Here is an 8,696-nt window from a genome sequence, read left to right on the forward strand (position 1 = left end):
TAAAAAAAGCTAGATTTTATATATATATATATATATATATATATTTAAATTACATTAAACAACATTTGCTTACTTTTACCAGTTTATACACCGTAGTCAACATTTGAAGTGGATCAAAAAAGTTGATCAAAGACAAGAACGCATGTTGGTTTTAGGTTTTAGGACAACTTTGATGAAAGGCTTTGATCCACTTCAAATGTTGACTACTGTATATACAGTATATATATATATATATATATATATATACAGTATATACACATGCATACATACATATGAATCAGAAGACTTCATCTACGTTGCAGGCAGGCAACGGGGAAAAAAACCCTCTGGTGTGGCGGATCCAGCCTTGACAAGACAGCACGTTTATGTCACCACAGGCCAGTTTTTCCACCCTAATGTGGTAGTCTTGCAATTCTACACAATATTCTCTTCCACTCTTCTTTGCTTTGCTACCTTGCTGTTCTTTCCAACTGATTATGGTGGCCACAGAGAATCTGCTCAAATTAGGTTGAACTCTTTTACGCCGCAGGCAGGCAATGGGGGAAAAACCCTCTGTGGCGGATCCAGCCTTGACAAGACGTTTATGTCACCACAGGCCAGTTCTTCCACCCTAAGGTTTTTTAAGGTGGTAGTCTTGCAATTCTACACAAGATTCTCTTCCACTCTTCTTTTGCTGTTCTTTTGAACTTTCCAACCGATTCTGGCCACAGAGAATCTGCTCAAATTAAACAGTCCTGCCTCTGTCATTCCACACACAGGAACATGGTCTATCACAGTAACTCTGATTTCATCTGAAATGACTGTTCTTGGTCTTGCTCTTCCTCGTCCTACAACCGTGTTGCAGTTGTGCTTGACTTTTGCTTTCTTGTGTTTAGGGTTTTGCATAGAGAATTGTGTGTTGTGTTTTGCAAAAAGTGTTTCATGAAATTGAAAACTGAGTCGAAGGCCGAGAATTAGTGTATGGTTTTGCAGATTTGGTGTGTAGTTCTGGTGTTTGAGTGTTGTTCTTGGTCTTGCTCTTCCTCGTCCTCCTCTTCCTCCACCTCACATACAAACTCTTCCGTACCTCTCAGATTGATGGATGCACTTTGAACTGGCTTATATTTTGTGCATTCACATATTTAGAAACAAGTGTGAACAGTTTTGAATTATTGTGGACGCTGCTTTCATAGACGCACGCACACACATTACTGCACACGACAACACAGCACGGAAGCTTTTATTAGTAAAATAGCTTCGACAGGCTACTGACTCGCAACGTTATATTTCTCTGCAATGAAGGGGTAAAATCGCTGTTTTTGAAATAACTAAGCCTCACTGCTTGTAGAGAGAGACGCGCAGACGCAGGTTCACACACGCAACTTTCATCGCGCACTCTCTCTGTGTCTGATTTAAAGCAGGCTGAATGCTAACGAGCCTTAACTGACGAAAATGACCATAATTTCCACGATGGAAGAATTATCGTCTTGTTGTATACACCCATTCTCTCGGCAGAATTTATCTGAACACTGCACCTGATGTTCATAAACTTTCATAACTGGTAAGTGTTTTTTCTTTTGCCTTGTGAACTGGCCGAGCCTCAATGATTCTGTTTCTTTACATGTATTTGTTTACTAACCGTATGCAGTCCTGAAATACAACTTTTTTTTTTTTAATTGGCTATTCGTTGTGGGGGAAAGAAACAGAAGACAAAGAAGACACACACACTCACACTCTCACACTCTCACACACACACGGAGCTAGAGCTGCTGGTCAGAATCCACACGCGTGAGTGCCGCTGGTGTGTCAGAGTCTCAGCACCGTGGGCTTTCGGCTCATTCAGCTCCTGCAGCTCAGCGTCAGAGCAAATGCTTTCTGCTGACTGCACCAAACGCACTGGGAGCCCAAAGACCTTTCTCTGACTCCATCATTTCTTGCAAGTCAGCAAAAAATTCAGTACAATTAATTTACAAATCCTTAGAGGTTTAATTTATGGATTAGCAGAGGAGAGAGGTTTGCACTCTGGTGGCCATAAAGGACATAACGTCTTACTGTTGTTTTGAAGTATAGCTTGAAAGTGAACCTTGACGATCTGGGAAACCAATAGATGTCTACTAGAGTAAAGCACAGAGAGAAAAAAACTAAGTGATGAAACGGGCTAAGAGACGAAGCTTTTACAGTCAATCTACAATTTATAAATACATCTCTATGAAAGCACACTTTTAAATGAGCCTGAAATATTTCAAGAGGTGTAGTGCGAGGGTGAGAGATGAAAAGATGAGTGAAATCATTTCATAAACAATCATCAACCTTCTCATGACACAGAGAAAGTGCAGCACAGATGGAGGAGAATCCCAATCTGTTGAGCACATTTGTAATGGATTTACATGCAGACAAAGACAACCATTTTCACATAAAAAAAAAAATGCACTCAGAAATTGCAAGAAAATTTCACAAATAATTATAAAGAAATGGCAAGTAATTGCACACAGTGAATTAATTACATTTTGAAGTAGAAGGACTGACATAGTATTTCCTAACCCTAACATACTGCAGTAATCTTTGCTTTATTTACAACTTCAAAAAATACTTTTTACTGTGCAGTTCTGCAGATCACACGGCACAAAAGGACATTCTGGTCCAGGAACAGGGATCTGATGAAGACAGCAGCGGTAACTTAAGATAGGACTTTTTCATTGTTGAAGATGCTCACATTCTCTCTGAACAAAAGCTTTTCCTGATAAAAGCACAGCCGTAAGGAAAAAGTGCCTGCAACACGTAAGAAACAGCATGCGGCACACGATTCTGCCGGATCAATGTTGAGCAGACAACACAATAGACGTGATTATGTGACACCAAGTGTAACATTTTAAGTGGTTTCAAAACTATTATTAGGGCGAAACGGTCACATAGCAATTGTGGATAATCGTTCAGCATGGTTTCCTCAGGCTTTTACCAAAGTCCCTTTACAGAGTCCCTTCCCTTTAGCAGACGATTTCTGTGCATTAAATAATCATTCAGCTCCATCTACTGAATGTGGAAAGACTGCAAACTCTGAAACTGTTTGTCCATATTACATATTTAAAAAAGAATATGATGTGAGCCATCTAAATGTATAAATCTCAAGATCAAATCACTAACACTAAATATTCAGGCAGCTATTAAAAATAATAGTATACGGGCACTGTACTGAACGCTGACATTTCTCCCATTCATATTTTCTGTCTCTGCATGATGTCAAGAAATAAAATGATGCTTATCTTACTCAAATGAAAGATGAAATTAGATCTACACCACCACAAGTTTGTAGAAGAAATGTGAAACTGGAAAAGCTATGAACTGGAAACTGGAAATGGTGCAAAGCTATAAACGTATATTAATAATTATTATTATTGTAGGGGGAAAAACTGTCCTAAATGTAGTGAGCCAATAGAGAAAAACAAAAAGGGCATTTTCCCAATGAATGAGTGTTTATCAACCGCTTTACCCGACTGAATTAAATCATGAAGGTCCGCCCCTAATCCAGTAATCTAGTTCTGATCGTGTGACTTTGTAGCTCTGTGTCAAAGATGAAACTGAAGTTAAAACAAGTTTGAATATTCTGTTTTTAATCTTTATATTTTAGCCATCATGGAATAATAATGCTACAGTCCAACAAACAGCCCATAAAGTGCCTAACTGAGTGAAAGCAGCGCCTCGGAGGAAGATGCCGATATGTTTTGACAGCACTTTAGAAAGTGAAGGTTTGAAGAGTTCAGTCATCGCTTCTTCTGCCTGCGACTGTTACTGAACACACACACAGACACAGACACACTCACACTCACACTCACACACACACACGTCTGGTTTGCCATCCTTGTGGGGACTCTCCATAGGCGTAATGGTTTTTATACTGTACAGACCGTATATTCTATTGCCCTACACCAACCCTACCCCTAAACCTACCCCTCACAGGAAACTTTCTGCATTTTTAGATTTTCAAAAAACTTAATTCTGTGTGATTTATTAGCTTGTTTACCCGTGGAGACCTCAATTTAGGTCCCCACCGTGACACGAGTCCCCGTGAGTCTGTGTGTAGTCAGGTTTAAGTCCCCACCAGAATAGAAAAACAGGTACACTCTCTCACACACACACACACACACACACACACACACACACACACACACACACACACACACAGAAACGCCACCCATCTAACACACACACACGCACTCACACACACACACACATACAGACACACACACACATACACACACACACACACACAGACACACACACACAGAAACACACACACACACACAGAAACACACACACACACACACACACTCACACACTAAAACACACATTATGGGTTTATCAGTGGAAGATCGATCAGCCTCTCCAGCTCAATTTATTCACATAATCAATGTTTATCACTGATGAGACACATCTGATTTACAGACAAACACACAGAATTTTATCTTGTGATAGAGAGAAAAAAAATGCCTGAATGTTTTGTTTGAACTTGTATGTAGGGGCGCGGGAAGATGCTTTCGGTTGGGGGTGCTGTGTGTGTGTCCGTGTTGGGGGGGGGCGCTAGCGTCACATGTTCATGAGGATTAGGCTAATCATCCCATATAGAAAACATCACAAGTAAAATTAATCATGTTTATAAAGATGTTTATAAAGATAAACATGGGTTTATTATAGCCCACTTACAATTCACATTTCAGAGATCATTACAAATAAATTATTAAATGCGAAAACTGAATAAATTTAAATGAACAAACCTGGCGTTGCATTTGCAACCATGTGAAAACAGGGGGTGCTGTAGCCCCCTCAGCACCCCTACTTCCCGCGTCCCTGCTTGTACGTGCAACTAGATTTCCCTGTTAGTTGATCTAACCTGAAGATCAGGATTGTACAGACTCTATTCCACACATTTCATGTTAATTGACTCTTGAATCTGGATCTGGATCTGTCTGTATCAGAGTGTGAACTAAACACTTAGTGCTTTTGGAAATGCTGACAGAAAATCTGACATTCAGTTTAACTTTTACGACACACTTTCTGTGCGCATGGACTAAACACACTCATAATGCGCAGTGAACAACAGATCCCAAATGAACCGAAATTAATATATTTTTTTTACTTATTATGAGATTAGACTGCCAATAGATATTTTTTAAACCAAATGACAGCAAAATAACACTTTTGACTTCTGAATTCAGAAATGAATCACATGTGATGTGAGATCTTCAGAAACACAGCCTGCATGCAGTGCTCAGATGAAGCTGTCAATCACTGACCCCAGACCAGCTCGCGCCGTCATGGGACACAGAGCACATTTAAGCAATATTAAACCTGAAGCTCACGTTATGCCTCTTGCCGTCCCAACAGAGTGTTTGGTGGAAGAAGCCGAGACAATTTAATAAGACCAGGCTCTCATTCCTGAAGAACTAATTCCTAATTCAGCTCAGCGTCGCTGTGATAAATGAGCTGCAGGTACAGGTTAGGTTCGCTCGGATCTGAGCATCTGTCCCTGCCAGCGCTGGATGATCGCTGTACTTCGTCAAATTAAGAAGCCCACTTCATCATTCAGAAGTCAGAAAAGTGCTGCTTAAATTACCTGCTATGTATATTGAATGTAGAAAGGAATTAAGCTTCATTTGTGTGTTTTTCTGCTCGGTTTGATTATGAGAGAATTGCGGTTTTTGAGATTATATGAAATGCTGAAGGGAGTTTTCAGGACCAATTGAGTTTCATGAATTCACTGCCTCTGAGACTCTCAGTTACTAACTGCTAACTAACTCACGTTAACCTGTGTGTCCTCAATGTCTTCCAGTCCCTCTGTAAGCTGCTTTCACTGCAGTAGACTGCTGAAACCCAACAGCATTTCTTCTCTAACCATCTCTGTCCGCAGTGACAGAAATAAGTGCAGTTACAAACGCAAACACTACAGAGAGCACTGCTAGAATGAGACCTTATGATAATGCAATATGTAACTGTGAAAACACTACACTAGTTTACCCACCGGTTACGAGAGACAGGACTCGAGATCACACTTGAAAAAGCAGGTGCAAGAAATAAGCCATGTTTACTCTGCAAATGTGGCACATCTGGTAAATTCACAGACTCTTAGAGGTCCATAAACACATTTACACAGCAATTACAACTGCAGATATGAACTGCCTGTGATTCTGGACGCTGAGATGGCTCAGAGCTGGCTTAATTTAGTCTTTTATATACAGTACATGTACAAGCAGCCACATGGAATAAGTAAAGAAGAGGAGGAAAATCCAACAGAGAAAGAAAACCAAGAGCCTGGTTAGGATTTCTTGACCACTGCGACATTCAAGACCTCATCTGGAGGTTATCTGGTGGTGAATACATCAAATAATTAAAAAATAATAATAATACATTAAATAATTATAATAACATATTTTTACATTTACAGCAGTAACTTACATGCTTGACTAAGGTCTCATACAAGCTCTTTAAATTTACTTCAAATTTTACTCAAAACTTATCCAAAGGAATATGAACATATCTTGACCTGTGGTTCAGTAGTAAAAGCAGCGTATTTATTTCCAAGCTTGAAAACTAAGCTAAAACTATTTCTCAGAAAGTCCTCCAGCTTTATATTGCATATGCACTCTTACAAGTGTTGTACAGGTGCATCTCAATAAATTAGAATGTCGTGGAAAAGTTCTTGTGGAGTCATAAATCATTTTGTACATAGTCACTGAAAAGGAATTGAATTTATTACTATAACAAAACTGGTGTAGTAAATAAATTATATTAGCGTATACAACAAATACATAAAATGTTTAGCATATTATAAACCATATGGGTACATTATTTATAATTTTACACCTTAAAATAATGACTTTGGCAAATGCATTGCCATGAAACAGACAGGGAGCAGCAAACTTTATCCTGAGTTATATCTGTGCTGACGGACTCGATATGCCTCGGGATGTTCCTGCGTTTCACTCTCACGCTGGAACTGACCAGAAACGGCCTGCATGTGTAGTGTGGCCAGAAAACAACATGCTGTCAGAATCCCTCTGCAGACACCTGTCAGAAACGTCCGGCTGAGTGTACAGCGCTGACAGCAGGAGGAAAAGCTCAGGCACTATACGACACAACAGCAGCACTGATTCATCCCTACAGACTCTCATCCGTGCATAAAAATGGAGAAAAGTGCTTCCACAAATTAACACTCAAGTGAAACCGACTTAAATTTGAATCTCAGCCTAAAGAGCACATACCTTATTCTCTTTTTCATTTGTATACTATAAACTGCATAGAAAGTGCTAAAAAGAAATGTAGTATACTTCCACCACTGTCACAAAGACTCATGCTGCAACAGTGTTCAATCCAGTTCACAATCACAATTACCACATAAGTCATGTTTTTTATCATCTGAAACATGCTGCGACTTATGTTCCAAAGTGACTTATATAATGCACTTAGCGTCGAAAGCATGCACATTTGGATGTGTGTCGGAGGGACAGAGGTACTGTATGTGAGTTTGGGTTTATTTGTAAAGATTTCCCACATGTGGTACTTTCAGATTTGCTTTAAATACATTTGTTTAGGCCTGGCACTTATAATAAATGTTATTTAGAGTGAATGCCACTATAATTTATGTGTGTTCTATACTTATATTTTTCATTCCTGATCTGTTCTGAATACCGTTAAAAGTAAAAGATTTGTAGTGGCATGACAGGAACTAAAACACATTTTTATAGTGTTTATAATGTTTGTAAATGGTTTATATTATTTACTGATATTTTACATGACTTCTGAATGAATGTAATAATAAAATATGACTTATACACTGATCCAACTTAACTTTGTGTTTGTGTTTTCTCTCAACAATGCAATTCTGACCTGCTGTGACTTACTCATGGAGAATACAGTGAGAGTGGAATCCAGTTATGTACGTTTGTTAAGGAAAATCAAATCGAGAACACTGCGTGATATGGAATACAGTACTCTAAAAAAAAGAGAATCACTCAGCTGTATTCAGTGTTTGTGGAGGATTCATTTCTATTTCAGCACGACACAATAGACGTGAGCACAAAGACATGTTTCTGAGTCTGAGGTGGATGTGGACCGTTTGTCTCCGTCGGTCCCCACTGACGCTCGTGTGTCTGAATGTGAGAAAATCCATGACTAAAGAACATGAAGGTAGAGACAAAACATCTCTGTATCAATAAGCTTTATAGCTACAATATGAGGCAGAATCCTATTAAACCTCAGCGGCCCCTGCCATTACTCACAGCCGCCTTAAACAGATGGAGAAATGGAGCAGAAATGCAGCGGCTGACTGGTTCTGTGAAGTTTCTCTCTGCTTACTCAAGGACAAACCCACGACCTTCATCTCGCTGCTGAAATCATGACAGAGAAAATGGCAATTACTTGAGAAGCAGCAGACTGAGAAGATCTGAACTTACTGTACAATCATTAATCAGTCGAACTCTAAACACTGCTATTAACACATTCAGTCATTCACCTGTAGTTTCTCTTTATGAAATACCCTACAGATCGACCCGAGCAATGAACAGGATCTACAGCAAAACCTGGAGCTGCTGGATCCACACTGTCAGACCTGAACCTCAGGAAAACTACAATCATGAGCTTCTAGTACTGACATCTGTGTGTGTGTGTGTGTGTGTGTGTGTGTGTGTGTGTGTGTGTGTGTGTGTGTGTGTGTGTGTGTGTGTGTG

Source organism: Sinocyclocheilus anshuiensis, unplaced genomic scaffold (genome assembly GCF_001515605.1).
Source record: "Sinocyclocheilus anshuiensis isolate Anshui unplaced genomic scaffold, SAMN03320099.WGS_v1.1 scaffold92, whole genome shotgun sequence".
Lineage (NCBI taxonomy): Eukaryota > Metazoa > Chordata > Actinopteri > Cypriniformes > Cyprinidae > Sinocyclocheilus > Sinocyclocheilus anshuiensis.